Genomic DNA, 13972 nt, shown 5'->3' with positions numbered 1-13972 from the left:
TTAAAAAAAAATAATGAATGAATGAATGAATGAATGAATGAATGAATGAATGAATGAATGAATGAATGAATGAATGAATGAATGAATGAATGAATGAATGAAATATCCATCTTGGGTTGTCTGTCTTCCGGTCGTGAGCCGAAGTAGATGCTTCATCTCCTTTATCGCTACGCGTCCCGGGCGCGTAACACATTTTTTCTTACAAAATTTCTTGCACGCTTTGCCTGCATGTGCCCACGCTGTGCAGACGTCGCTTCCATCTTTCTTGCAGAACGACGTCGAGCGTCGGCCTTTGCAGCGCGCTCGCACAGGACGCCGCGCCAGTGCAGGCCGATCTAAGTACCGACAGCAGCGCCGCCGCTCCTCCCGCTATTTACTGCTACGCTCCGCGGCCACCAACGCTGCCACCGTCCCATCTAATGTACAGAAACGGGAACATGACGCGCTGGTGACAAGATCGGGGAAGGCTTGCAACTTCCGGCAGATTCCGTGAATGGTTCCCTTTCACTTTATTCGAAAGCTTAACTGACGCCAGCATGATGAGCAGTTATGTACATTCGCAGCCATTAATCTATGCCCCAGCACATTTTATAAGCATTACCGTTTTGACACGCTTATCTGACGCGTGTGATTGCAATTGACACTATGACATGTATCGCTATATGTTGTTCTGTTTTTCAATATTGCTTGTAATGCACCCCCACTACAATAATGTCATAATAATGTCACAATAACGTTACATATGTGAGCCAATAAAGCATATAGTGCCCTGACGCAAGCGAACGAGCAGAGCCCAAGTGGTCAAAGTGAAAGCCGGTTCACGTGTACGCTACGAATATCCCGGCAGAGGGATGCATTTCCTATATCGTGGACCTCTTTTCTGTATAATTCGCCGCGGACCATTAAACAGCCTGTACGATGCCAACGGAGCCGGCGCTCTGTCACGTCAGGTTAGCTGCGCAAACACTGTCACCGTCGAATAAACGAGAAAGAAACTGAGTAAAGAAGTAAAGAAAAACACATTTTGCTTAATTAAAATTGCCACAAGTGGTAATGGAGCAGAATGCTACTCTAGCCCCGTAACTGAGTATCTCTACCTGCAAACAAAGCAGATAAGTGTCACACACACACTGGCGAGTGCGAAGAAAGAAGAAAAGAAGAATGCGCCGTCTAGTTAGTCTTTCCGCGTTCGCGTTTCCTTACGGCACGGTAGTACAAATAATCGAAGAGTGGCGACAAAACGTACATATATTGTCTTTTTCTGGGTACACATAAGTCGCTGGTGGCTTCAGAATTACGCAGGTTACCGTAACACTTAGTCATCTAAGGTATATATTATCAAATCAGGAAACCCCCGCGAGCCGAGCTAGAACACACGGAACAAGATGGCCGTTGCTCTAACTCCCAGGCGCATTTCAGCTCTTGAAAAATGAATGGCACCTTAAAAATAGAGACAGTGGACAAGTATGCTCTGGTTGATCGATTAAGAGAATCCTGATGTATACCTGGAGCACCGGCTGAACTTGAGGGATGTGCGCCTTTATAGAAAACGAGCTCCTCCACCTCCCCCTAGTTGCCCACAAGCGCTTCCTGCGAGGTCTCAGGAATGCAAAACAAACCCCAATTCACTTACTCATTCCGATTTCGAGAGGCACTCGCTGGCGGAGCCCGCGTGTCTGTATTATAAACGTGGTGGGCAGGCCATTCTCTTCGGACTGCGGCGTCGACCGGCACCAGCATAGCATTCCCTCACGACGAAGGTTTAAAAAAGTACGAAAGAGGTAAAAAAGAGAAAAAAAATATGTGGCAGAAAGAACTCGCAAGCTCGCCCGTGTTTTGATAGAAAACAATCTCAACGAAAGCCGGGCGGAAATATCATTTAAAAAAAAAGTTGATGACGATGAAAATTAGTCCGAGAAGAGACGCCGGTATGCCACACCCCTCTGTGTTCTCTCTCTCTCTCCCCCCATCTTCCCGCCATTTTTTGGTTTAATTTTTTTTTTTTTTCATCTTACGCGCGCGGCTAAGGGCATTCCAAACGTGGGCGCACTTCCGCCGCAGCAGCGACCTTCAAGCGTGCGCTCTCCCAGGGCGTGCGCTATTTCCGGGAGGAAAACGGCATGTGGGCGTGCGTCGTGTGTACAAGGGAGAGAGAGAGGGAGGGGGAAAGACCCAACCTTGGGGAGACCTGCAGCAGTGGCTTCGAGACAGAGAGAGAGAGAGAGAGAGAGAGAGAGAGAGCGCTTTGGCACTGGGTCTCCCGAGCCACCGACTACCGCACCCGTCACTCGTCGAAGAGGCCGGTGCCGCGGATCTCATGACTCATGCTGCCGCTGTTGTTCCCGCGCCGTGCTCCATCAATTAGCGTCCGTGCCGTGTTTAAACGCGAACGCCTCGCCCAAGTCGTCCACCTGTGCCCGGCTGCGCGAAAAGGGTCGCGCACTCTTGCTGTCCTTCAGCCTGTGGTACACGACTTCGCCATCAATCTTCGGCTTACGACAAACGATTGAAGACCGGAACGGGACACGTCAAACGGTAGCATTGAGGATTATTCTACGCTAGTTTGAGGTAATGTTTTTTAGATCGGCAAGTTTAAAAAAGTTCGTGAGTGGCTGTCACAGGCTCGCGAAGCTGTGAATGATAACTTCTGTTCGTGACTTGGGACTGCCTTGCGTTGGCACCCTCGATTATTCGGCTAGAAAGTTCCTTCTTGTGACTAGGATCATCTGCTATTACATGAGCTAGGCAAGTGCACTCTCGGGCAAGAGTACACTAGTCTAGTCGAATAAACAACGGTTGGAGCGCCTATGGAAGAGTCGTGAACAGCAGTTTGCCGATGTCACTAAAGGAAAAGGATCAGTGCACACTGCCAATGTTATTATGCGGGAGCTGAAACTCGCAGGATGAAGAAACCTAAAACGAGGTATATAATGAGAAATGGTCTGTAACGTTAACAGCTGCATGAGGATTGAGGTAGTATTTGATATACTGATGTATAGTTGAGATTCTGATAGACATTGAAGAGAGAAAGTGTCGATCTGAACTGGACATGCAATGAGCAGACCGGAAGGTATTTTCGAATAAAGAGTATATTCGAGTATATTTGGAATCAGGTGGTGTGCTGAAATGAGAAGATTTGCAGGCATAAGATGGTGAAAGCTGGCGCAAGACAGGGGCCAAATGGAGCTAGGCGGGAGAGGCTGTCGTCCGTGCTGTGGTGGACAAAATGGCCTTCATTCTAAAATTAACGCGTTCACGGGCGCTTGAAATGGCGACATTGTGCGCAGTGCGCTTGGTTATTCTACTTCCTGTACACGCACCCCCGAAGACAATCGTTCGCACCGCATTTTTTTTTTCTTTCTTATTCCGCAGTTCTTCACGGGCCTGTGCACTTCATATTTGTCGTGGTCCCTGACACCGAACGTTAAACATTTCAGCAACTTGTTTACATCGTCAGACTCTCCGATAGAACGCCACCGTGTGGGTACTCCTCTCTTTAACGAACTTCGTACTGAACGAAAAAACAAAAAGCAAAGCATGAACCATTCCACTCTGTGAAGGTGGATGACCAGCGAAGCTGTGTAGCACACGACAAAGAGGTGACAGAATTTCGAACAAAGGTACGAACAAATTTATTCTCTTGATCGGTTTGTCATCGTGACGAAAGGTACGCGCACACATTTATTTTTATACATTGGCTTTTATTCGTGCTATGCATTCGTTATATACAAGGGCGAACCAGAATGTCCTAGCCCCTAATTTTTATTAGCCAAAATAAGGTACATGCAGGTAATTACAAATATACGTATTGTTCTACGTGCCTTACACTATTTTTCCCCATAGTCTCCACACCGGTTCAGAAATTTGTCCCATCGAAGCACTGAATACGAGAAGCCCCTGCGGTATAATTCGTCCGGCTGACTCTGGAACCACCGTCCGACTGCTGTCTTGACATCATCGTTGCACGTGAATCGCTGTCCTGCCAGGAATTTCTTCAGCGGGCCGAAAACGTTGAAATCACTAGGGGCGAGGTCCGGACTATATGGCGACTCTCCCAGTGAAATGCTATCAGTCAGCGACGCGCGGGGCCTCCCCGAACGCTCATTAGCATGCAAGTCTTCACGGCCTTTTGCGAGCTCACAACACCACCACCTCACAATTCTCAAAGCGGGACACCTCTGCCCATATGTGGGCTGCATTTCCCTGTGGATTTCGATGGGCGTTCGCCCCTTGCTCCAAAGAAAACGAATCACACTTCGTTGCTCGTAGGCCGCGGACGTGTGGAGCATAACCGACACCTTCATCAACTGATAGCAGCGCCGTGCCGCGGAGCTACCGGCAGATAAGGCCGGACCGGTCCAAGAAAGGTCCAGTGCTGGGAATCGATGTGCTCACTTCGCACTTACAGCCGTAATTTGGCTAAAAAATAAGCGCAAGGACTTTCTGATTCACCCTCCAACATTCGCATTTTCATTTCGCAATATATTGAGTCAAAGAATTTGAGATCGAAATCATCGCACCTACTGGCAGTAGGCCAGTGCCGTCAGCGCCTTTGCAGAGAGAGGGGCAGTATGGGAACGCTGGCATGACAAGCGGCAACGGAGTGGAGGATGAAGACGACGAGGAACGCGCGAACAGTGACACGAGCCATTGCCGATGATGGTTTTTGCTCGCACACATGAAAATTTCGCGGAACCCTAGCCATAAACAGCTTCGCTGTAAAACTCTCTCAGTTTCAGAGAGTGTGCCAAATTTATATACAAGCGTTGTATACAAAAGCGGCTGCCAGGCGCTTTCAATCTCAAGACTACAGTGCTATAGAAAGCAGGAGAAATAAGCGAAATCTCTGTCCGCTTCCGTGCCTATAGCAGATGTTCTGCGCGTTATGTGCGATCGCCGCACTTGCGGTGGACAACACGCCATGGTGTACACGCGCCATTGTTTACGGTCGATCGATAGCCTCCGACTGCGATGGCCCTCCTACACTCGTCGGTGACCTTGCTGCTTTTCTCGATGCGTGCGAACGACTTCGCGGCTTTATGATCTGCACGCACGACAGCCCTCGCCCCATCGTGGCGCTTACAATCCGGTCGCATTTACCGCGCCTCATTTTCCACCGCCGCAAACCGATTTCGCCCAAATTGCGTGCAACGGAGTGCCGAGAACGACCGAGGCCGCCGTTGTGAAACACTGTTATACGACGCTAATGAAGACGAAACACAAGCACGGAATGTGACACTATGCACTATGAGTTTGGTGTCTCGTTTCCCTTAGAGCTACAACGACGCACGTTTCATAATGCCAGTAATCGTATTGCTTAGCCTTCAGCAAAAATAAGCTCGACGCGAAGTCGAACTGACTCAGTCGGACCCGGCCGCGTTTACAGCACATTGCCAAGCGCGTTGTGCGAGTCAACCCAACCCTTTGCAAAGGAGGTTTTCACCGAACTCGTCTCGACGCTGTCTCGATCCGGCCCTCTAGTGTCCACGTGAATCCGACAACCGGATTTCAGCGCGACAAGCCGACTCCACTTGACCTTATCCGGTTAGTGTAAACGTAACTCGTATATGATGGGGCTGTCGCTCCCAGCTTTTTATGAGGTTCCAATGTTCCTCGGTTACAAGTGCGCAGCGGTTTCAAGTCGCATCTTTTTCGAAACACTTAAAACTGCCATGAATGACTGTTCATCCCAACATTCTAAATTTGGACCGAATATGAGCGACTCCTTATTTTTTTTTTTTTTTGATCCTGCGTGAAAAGCAGAGACCGGGGTGCTGCAGATTGAATATCCACTGCGGTGGTTCAGTGGATACGGCGTTCCTCTTTCGAGCACGAGGTCGCGCGTTCGACTACCGGCTGCATTCCGATCGGGATGCAATGCAAAGTCACTGGTAAGGTTAGATTTCGGTGCGCGTTCAAAGCGCACCAGGTGAGCGAAATTAATCCGGAGCACTCCAATACAATGTTTCTCATATAGCTTGCGCGTTGCTTGGGGACGCTAAGCACCACGTTTTTATCCGATCTGAATTTTACAAATCAAAGCAACGAGAGCACTTGCATCAGAAAAAAAGACAAAGGAATGTGCTGGGAGTCTCTTGAAAATCGGGTATAAAGAAAAATAATCATGTGAAGCGTCACTGCTATATGGTCTGCGGCGTGGTCTAGTGGCTGGGATCGGCCTGGCTTTCACCCATGAGGCCCGGGCTCGATCCACGGTGTCGGAAACACTTTTTGCGAAGGTATTCACCCGGTGAGACCCGTAGGTAACGTACAGATTCCAGAAGGGCTTGGATTTAAAGTGGACGGAAGCGCCAACCAGTATTAGCAGTCGGTATGGACAAGATACGTTTAGAGTATTGGTGAGAAAAAAAAAGAAAAGCAGGGAAGAGATCGATACGACCGGATCCGTTACATGCATTGGTAGTGGTACAAGAGAGAGAGAGAGACAAAGAGGAGGAAAGACAGGGAGTTTAGCGGTACAAGGTACACAGAGAAGTTTACAAGAAGATAAAAAAAGATTGAGGAGGTTTATACAACACTGCGAGAATGAAAATCATGTATAGAACATACCTGATTAACTCACGTATGTTAGGTGACTATCTTTAACCGCCCCGTTTCAGAGGGGATGTCTATAACTCATCATCATCGACCGACCCGTCGACAGCTCCCGTCACGGTAACATCACACGCGCAAAACCCTGCAGGTATAGTGTACTAGAATCTAGTACACTATACCTGCAGGCATCGCAGCGTGGGAAGAAGGAACCGGAAAAGCACGTAGAGAAGCACCGGATTGTTACTTTTTTTTTTTTGATTTTGCGGTTTCTCCGCGGCGCGTAGCGCTGCCATATTCGCTAGTGATGCTCGTCGCAGTATTCGTTACGCGTGTTTATTTAGCAGTGTTCGCAACTTCAGAAGTGGTTTAGGGGCTAATAAATAAATAAATAAATAAATAAATAAATAAATAAATAAATAAATAAATAATTTACACGTTCAGGGAAAAATGACCGTACTAAGAGGGACGAATAGTTCGAAATCAAACCTTTTTGTGGCTCGACGACAGCGCCTTTTATTTTACCTTGCTTTTCAGAGTGCGCGACCAGCTACGCGTGAACCGACAATAAGTGAGCTATGTGGCCCACCCTTGTACCCACAAGTGCACGCAAGTACGCGCAAGCGCCTAAGGTAGTGCAAAGAGTGGCGCCACACACACCATAACCGGTATTGAACTTCGCGCCAAAAAGGCTTCCAGCCGGTCGGGCAAGACCGGTTTTCCCCTCTCGAGCAAATGCACAGGTCGCGAGGACTTGCTCCCGCACCGGTACGAACAATTTTCCTCCGCCCTCCGTCCTCCGGCATGGTCTAGTGGTTAGGATACCTGGCTCTCACCCAGGAGGCCCGGGTTCGATTCCCGGTGTCGGAACAATTTTTTTGTCTTTTTTTTTAAACTCAAGCATTAAGTTTAATCGCACCTTGCATCACATCAAATTGCATCATAAGTGATCGCCATTTTAACGAAGTCGTGGTGCGCCTCATTGTTTGTGCGACGATAGTTTTTCGGCACAACGTCTTGATGGCATACGCTGTGCCACGGGACACAACGTAAATCGCTAGGTATCGTTTGCTCATCAATTGTCCTTTATGATCCGCATACACTCTTACGTTTCTGTAGCACGCGACAAAGTCATTAATGACGTCATAGGGACGGTTGCATATCTCGCCCAGGATCCACTCGTGATCCGGCAGTGGATATTCTGTTCGCGGATCTCCGTGCTTCTTGAATAGGTTTATGGTAGCGCGAATAAAGGTTAGCGCTGTGTCTGTTCCTGCGTGTCTTCTATTGTCCTGTCCTTTAATCGCATCTCCGTAAACCTATCCAAGATGCGTTAACAAGAAGCCCACATTGCAACCCTCGTGAACTTTATCTCTGTGCTTCTTTCGTGAGCGCACATTGAATCTCCTTATCTGCCACAGTCGTGCGCGCACGCCAGCCACTTCCGATTGTGTCGACGTTTCAAAACGGTGCCAGATGCGTCTGCGTGCGCTTGTAACCACTTGCTGGCTCTGACGAACGTGAGCAATGCGGACGCCATACTGATGGGATAGCTAGGCTCAGCTCGGGGCTTGGGGTTCCGACCATGTATGCAGAGATGCCGTCGAGCAAGGCTACACGCTAGTCCGTCGTGCGGCGATCGCTTATCCCTCGCATTGAATATTACAGGAAATCCGTCGAGATTCGCATTAGATTCCAAATGGCTTTTGACGGATGGTTTCTCAGAAGCCACTCATATAATGATGCGGCCGAGCAAGCAAATAATACGGATACGTCACGGCGTCAAGCGAAGTGGAGTTTACATGCACAAACACCGGACCTACTGCGCAACGGTGTTGCGGTATCCGTGATATGAGAAACGCGAAAGTATGTTGCGGAAGGCAGAGCTTCGATGTGCCACAAGTACAGATTCAACATTTAACGATGATATATGGCTAGATGCGAGTTGGGGCTACATAAACATCAAAGGCGCAGTGGTACGCGTCACGCTGTGAATATGTAGAATAACTGCCTTATTTTTCACGCGTGTCACAGAGTACAATGCAGGAAGTCCCACAGACAGCGCAAGGGTACCGGGAGGGACCTTCTGCGGGTAATTTTGCCACCACCTCACCACCGTGTCGCGTTTGCCCTGTTATGTTTAGCTCAGCTTACGGCGACATCATTCGCATAGTATTCTGGATGTTCCCCACGACACACATACGCACCCACTTTTCAAAAAAACTGAATTTACTTCATATGCCTGATATTTATGAGCAAACACTAATTCACCGGTATAAGACAGGTATTAACAGAAATAATAACACGTTAAATAATATCTCGAACTTCGAACGCAGAGACAGGAAGCTAAATACGTGCAGTTGCGAACTCTGGGAGATGTCACGGGCAAGGATTAATTACATCTACCAAATGTTGCGCTTTAAATTACCGTCTTGTCTAAACAAAATCTACACTGTATAACTTCCATTTCTTGTCTTTTCTTTGTTTCCACAAAAGGGAAGAAATTGTGCTTTTGGTGTATTTGCAAAATTGTGCACTGCAGTATGTATTGTGTGACACATTTGTCGATTTCATATATGTATAATGTGCATTAAGTAATTAGCGTTAATTCTTTTTATTTTTCTCTCGATTTCAATTGTACGTGAGTGCTATATGTACTACATGTACTTTCTGTTTCACTTAAATTCACTCTAAATATACACGCATATGCATTATGTCTCTCACTCATGTTATTGGGACTTAGGTGATTCTAACTGAATATGTAACACCTTACCCTATGCTCTGTCACTGCCTGTTAAAGAAGGGCTGCGGACCTCATCAAGTCATAAAAAGGCTTTTTGTTCGCGGTCCTCAACATTTTGATGTTGAAATAAAGTGAACTGAATGTCAGTGAAATTCCTTCTGCAACCTGTTGTGTCAGTCGTTGAGTAACAGTGAGAAGCTCGCGTAGCAGTTGTGTCCACACAACACTCGCTTGCCCCTCTCTCTCAATAACACCCTCCCCGTGTTCTAGAGTTACACTCAACACCACCTGGAACAAGCGCTGTAGTACTGCGCAATTCGTGTTTTGTGTCTCGTCTTTGTTCGTGTGGACTCCTCGATTGTAAGGCATATCAAATTGAAAAGAATTGTGCGGATGACACCATTTTCGAAATATGCGCAATCAAACTTGCGGTAAAACTGCACTGCCGTTCTACTTACTTTCTTAAGAAATCGTCGTTTTACGCATGGAAGCATAGAAGTTACTGGGCTGCCTATGCATTTATTCGCAAAGTTCGGCAATTCATACTTCGAAACTGGGGTCACCCTGAGAATTCGCTCCAAATGAATCCGCCTTGCGAAGTACCCGGCTACAATTCGCAAACTGCTGTATGTTCAAACCTAATGTGAAGAAACCTCGTGAAGAAAACAGTTATCGATACTCATTGGACTGAGCTGCTGGTTCGGTTATCATATTATGCATTCCTTCCTTACCGTTATTAAAGCGTTAACTACACCCAAGAAGATGTGGACAAAATTCATGGCGTCATGGCAAACTAGTGCGAGTAGGTTCAGGACGCCGTCAACACCCGCGGTTCATTCCTGCATCTTCTACATTTTAATAGCTGTACTGGGTTTCCTTTCGATGGCTTACTAAACCAACCTCGCCTCGCGTAAGAGTGGTAACACTGCTACTACTTGTAGCTTAACCGAACAATCAGCCTTAAAAGTAAGAGGTAAATTACGTGCAATGCCTACGATACCAATAAGACACCCAGGTGTCAACGTTTTTCACCGAAGGCTTTTGATGCGTATTAACGTACCAACGACACGTATTATTTATTCACTGCAGGAATTGGAGCATGCTGCATGACGCGCCAGCGTAGCTGCGTTGCAGAGTTGAATAACTAAAAGCGCCATCGTCTTCTTTGTGTATCCATTTCCACGCAGAGCGTTCACGCTGTTATAAGTTGCCAAAGTTTGACGCAAATTAGAAAGGTATACGATAACCCGCCGCCACACGGCCACAACATACAGCTGCAACCTTGAGCGGCATAAGCTCGAAAAAAGAGAAGAGGCGAAGGGAGACAGACGGCCTCAAAATGGACACCGAAGCAAAGAAAGCGGGCACTTGATGCGAGCGCATTAAAGCGCTGCGTGCGCCGACGTCATTGCCGACGCGGCGGCACTCGGATGTCTTTACGCTCGAAATAACTCCCGTACCCGAAACGATCCTGCCTCCCCAAGGCAAGCGTATCGGTTGGACCGGAGCCACGACACCTTGATCTCGGCGAGCTCAAACCTGCTCGCGCAGGTATAGGGAGGCGCAAACGCCGTTGTGAGCGATCTGTTCCGTGCCAGATGTTGCTTATTATTATTATTATTGCCCGTTATGTTCGTCGCAGCGTCCTTTAGCAAAAAAATCGTGCGTGGCGTTCAAGTTGTATTTCAACGGAGAGTTTATTTGTGTTAGTGATAAGTTGGTTTATTTATATTCAGCCGCATTAAAGAATTCTAAATGGTAAAAATTAACCCAGTGTCGTTCACTATATGCAGCGTCCATCGTCACCTATATACTGTGCAGTTTCGGGACTTTAAACATCACGATTTAATGAAATACATGTTGAGTGACTGGTTCTTTAGTTTGACTTCCTAAATACGTCGCCGCGGTTGGGAGAACAGCTGCCGTTGAGGTATGCGGATTAGTTTCCACCGTATGGACAACTGTTCGCGCCGAACAAGGAAATTAACGCAATCAGTCTCTTAAATGAATATTGAAACGCCGCTGCGGGAATACAGGCTCAAACCCGCGTCTGAGTGCTAAACATCTCAATAAAGCGATCGAGCGACCGCGGACCCTTAACAGATGTGGAAGTCATTCTTGCCGCTACGTTCCGTGCCAAATCATACTCACAAGATTACTTATTTGCCGAAAGCAAACCTGAGAGCTTAATATTAAAGTGCGGAAAACTACAGACGTGTTTGAAGATTCACATTGCGAACATCCTCTCTACTTGCTAACCGTGACAGTCACAATCGAGCCGTTCACCATCAAGCCAGGGAATCTAGAGATCATTTAATAGCATACAATGACGTTACCAAACATTACTATTTAGGACGCAGACAATTCCCATTGCCAAATTCAAAACTGAACAGGGCTGAGGCAGTCTCACTGCGCTTATTGCAAACGGGTACATATCCCACACCGTACAGCATTAATAAAATATATCCAGAGAGGGAGATTAAGATGGACTGGAATGATTGTAATGGCTTCATTGAAATCAGACATATGCTGGCGGGGTGTCCCGCGACTCTCCCCAACCTCGTTGAAGAATGGACACAGTGGGAGTAAAGGATTCAAAACCCACTGTTTCAAGACCAACTAAGGGCAGTCCAGAGGGCCCATGATGTCGCTGAAAGGCTTGGCCTGACAGTGCCAACGTGGGAGCGGCCCTCCTTGGCTTAAGAAGTCGAGCCTCCGGACCTCGTTCCAATAAAAGTTTTCACACACACACACACACCAAAATAATGCGCGATGTTTCAGCTGCGTCTCAACAGGCATTCTAATTGACGGCAAGAGGAGGACAATGGGAACGTAGCAGTACCTCGTGATTTTTTCGTATGGGCCGCGAACGAACACAAAAACGAACCGAAAGCGAGACGCAGGGTCAGCACAGCGACTGCCTAAATATTTATTTGAATCTATGTTAAATTAATAAAGCAATGCGCGGAACGTTAGCAAAAAAAAAGGGGGGGGGGTGGAGGAGGTGCGGTCGGTGACATTGGCACGTCGGGGAAAGAAACGCAGTAGAACTGCACCAGTCATAAAAAAAGTGGAGAAAAACCAAGATAATCAAAGGTCTCGATTTATTGTCAATAGTTCAACCAAACGAAATCTAAGAAAACACAGGGAACATTAACAGTGTCTGTTCTCCAAATGAAAATGTGCGATTAAATAGGGAAAGTGAGAGAAAAAAAATAACTTCCGATGCTCTACTTATTCAGCTGCGTCGGCACGTAAAAAACAAGCCAATACAAGTGCAAAAATGTGTAACTGCTGCATTCAGGAAATGTTTTCTGTTAATATGTGTAGCACTGCAGCTTAGTGTGTTCTTATTTAATAAGTTATGAAGTTTATGAGTAGGTCATGAAATTAAATTCAGAGAAAATTGCTACTACGCGTTACGAACAGAAAATAATCCTCCCACTTCAACTACACTATAAACGCTATAAAAAGACGAGTCAGCGACTACAAATATTTGGGAATTACCATAAGCAATATGGAAGAATGGAATATGGAATATGCAATATGGAATGTTGATGACGTTTGCGCGTCTGCAACCCGCCAGCTTAGTTTCTTAAGACACAATTTGAAATGGGCGCCTCCTGAGCTTAAGCTTCTAGCTTTCAACACTTTCATTTTACCAAAATTAGAATATAGAAGCAGTGCGTGGGATCCATTTTACAATAAACATAAATTCGAAATGGTGCAAAGGCGTGCTGTTCGTCTTTAAGTTTAGGTCAACTGATTCGCCACCAACACTTATGCGCGAGGAACAGCATTCCCACACTGGATCAACGAAGAAAAACCGCAAGGTTAAGATTCTTCTACAACCAATGTGAAGAGTCACGGCGCCTTGACGCGCGAAAGTGTATTCAGCCGTTTGCAACACGCGCATCTCGTCACCGTCGTTCACCGTCATTTAGGCGTTTAAGCATTCAACGTTGTTTGCGAGCAACATTTTAGCATTCAACGAAAGCCACACCCTTTTATTTGCTTATCGTCATTGGTGACTTTTTCCCCCTGACTTGAATAAAAAGTTTCGTTCTTTTTCGGCAATTGCCTATAAATAATTACATCGTATCAAATGCTGCGTAAGTTGTTATCAGTAACTGCGCCGATTTGGAGACGCTCGACCACTTGCTACTTCGCTGCCCTGCCTTCGATGTGGAGCGCACGGACTTGTGTACAGTCTATCGGCGACTGGGACTGACTTACGATACGGCGACCGCACTGCTATTCCCTGCAGCCCACTCGTCCATCGTGAAGCACGCTCTTTCGGCACTGCTAGACTACTGCAATGCGACGCACTTGGGAGCGCGGCTCTGAGCCCCGCACTCACATTTTTCCCCCTTGCCACGTTAGTCCTGTCCTTCTCTCCATCTTTTTCTTCCCATTCCCCCTTCCCCGTGCAGTGCTGTTGAGGTGTCCTCCTGTGAGAGACAGTTACGGCGCTGCACTCATCTCTTCCGTTTCCTCTCCAAAAATCACTTCACACACACACGTTAACAGTATCGGAATGTTGTTGTTTAAGTGATATAAATAGACAGTTTTAGCAGAGCGCTTGCTTGCGCTCCGCTCCGCACACGTTTCAGCGCACCGGTGGCTGCATAGAATGCATTGACTTCGCTTATCTAACAAGCACGTCTCCCAGAGACG

The 13972-nt window shown here is 47.0% G+C and overlaps 1 protein-coding gene and 1 non-coding gene across 3 annotated transcripts in view; one reads left to right on the top strand and one right to left on the bottom strand.

The window, feature by feature from the left end:
- The window catches only part of LOC135913121 (cholesterol transporter ABCA5-like), a 99168-nt gene that overhangs the window by 72213 nt on the left and 12983 nt on the right, over nt 1–13972 (bottom strand). The gene's annotated exons all lie outside the window — the stretch shown is intronic.
- Nucleotides 7351–7422, top strand: TRNAE-CUC (transfer RNA glutamic acid (anticodon CUC)). The gene has a single exon. It is a non-coding gene; the product is annotated as a tRNA-Glu (tRNA).

Source organism: Dermacentor albipictus, chromosome 2 (assembly GCF_038994185.2).
Source record: "Dermacentor albipictus isolate Rhodes 1998 colony chromosome 2, USDA_Dalb.pri_finalv2, whole genome shotgun sequence".
Taxonomy (NCBI): Eukaryota; Metazoa; Arthropoda; class Arachnida; order Ixodida; family Ixodidae; genus Dermacentor; species Dermacentor albipictus.
This window is presented reverse-complemented; position numbering and strand designations above follow the sequence as displayed.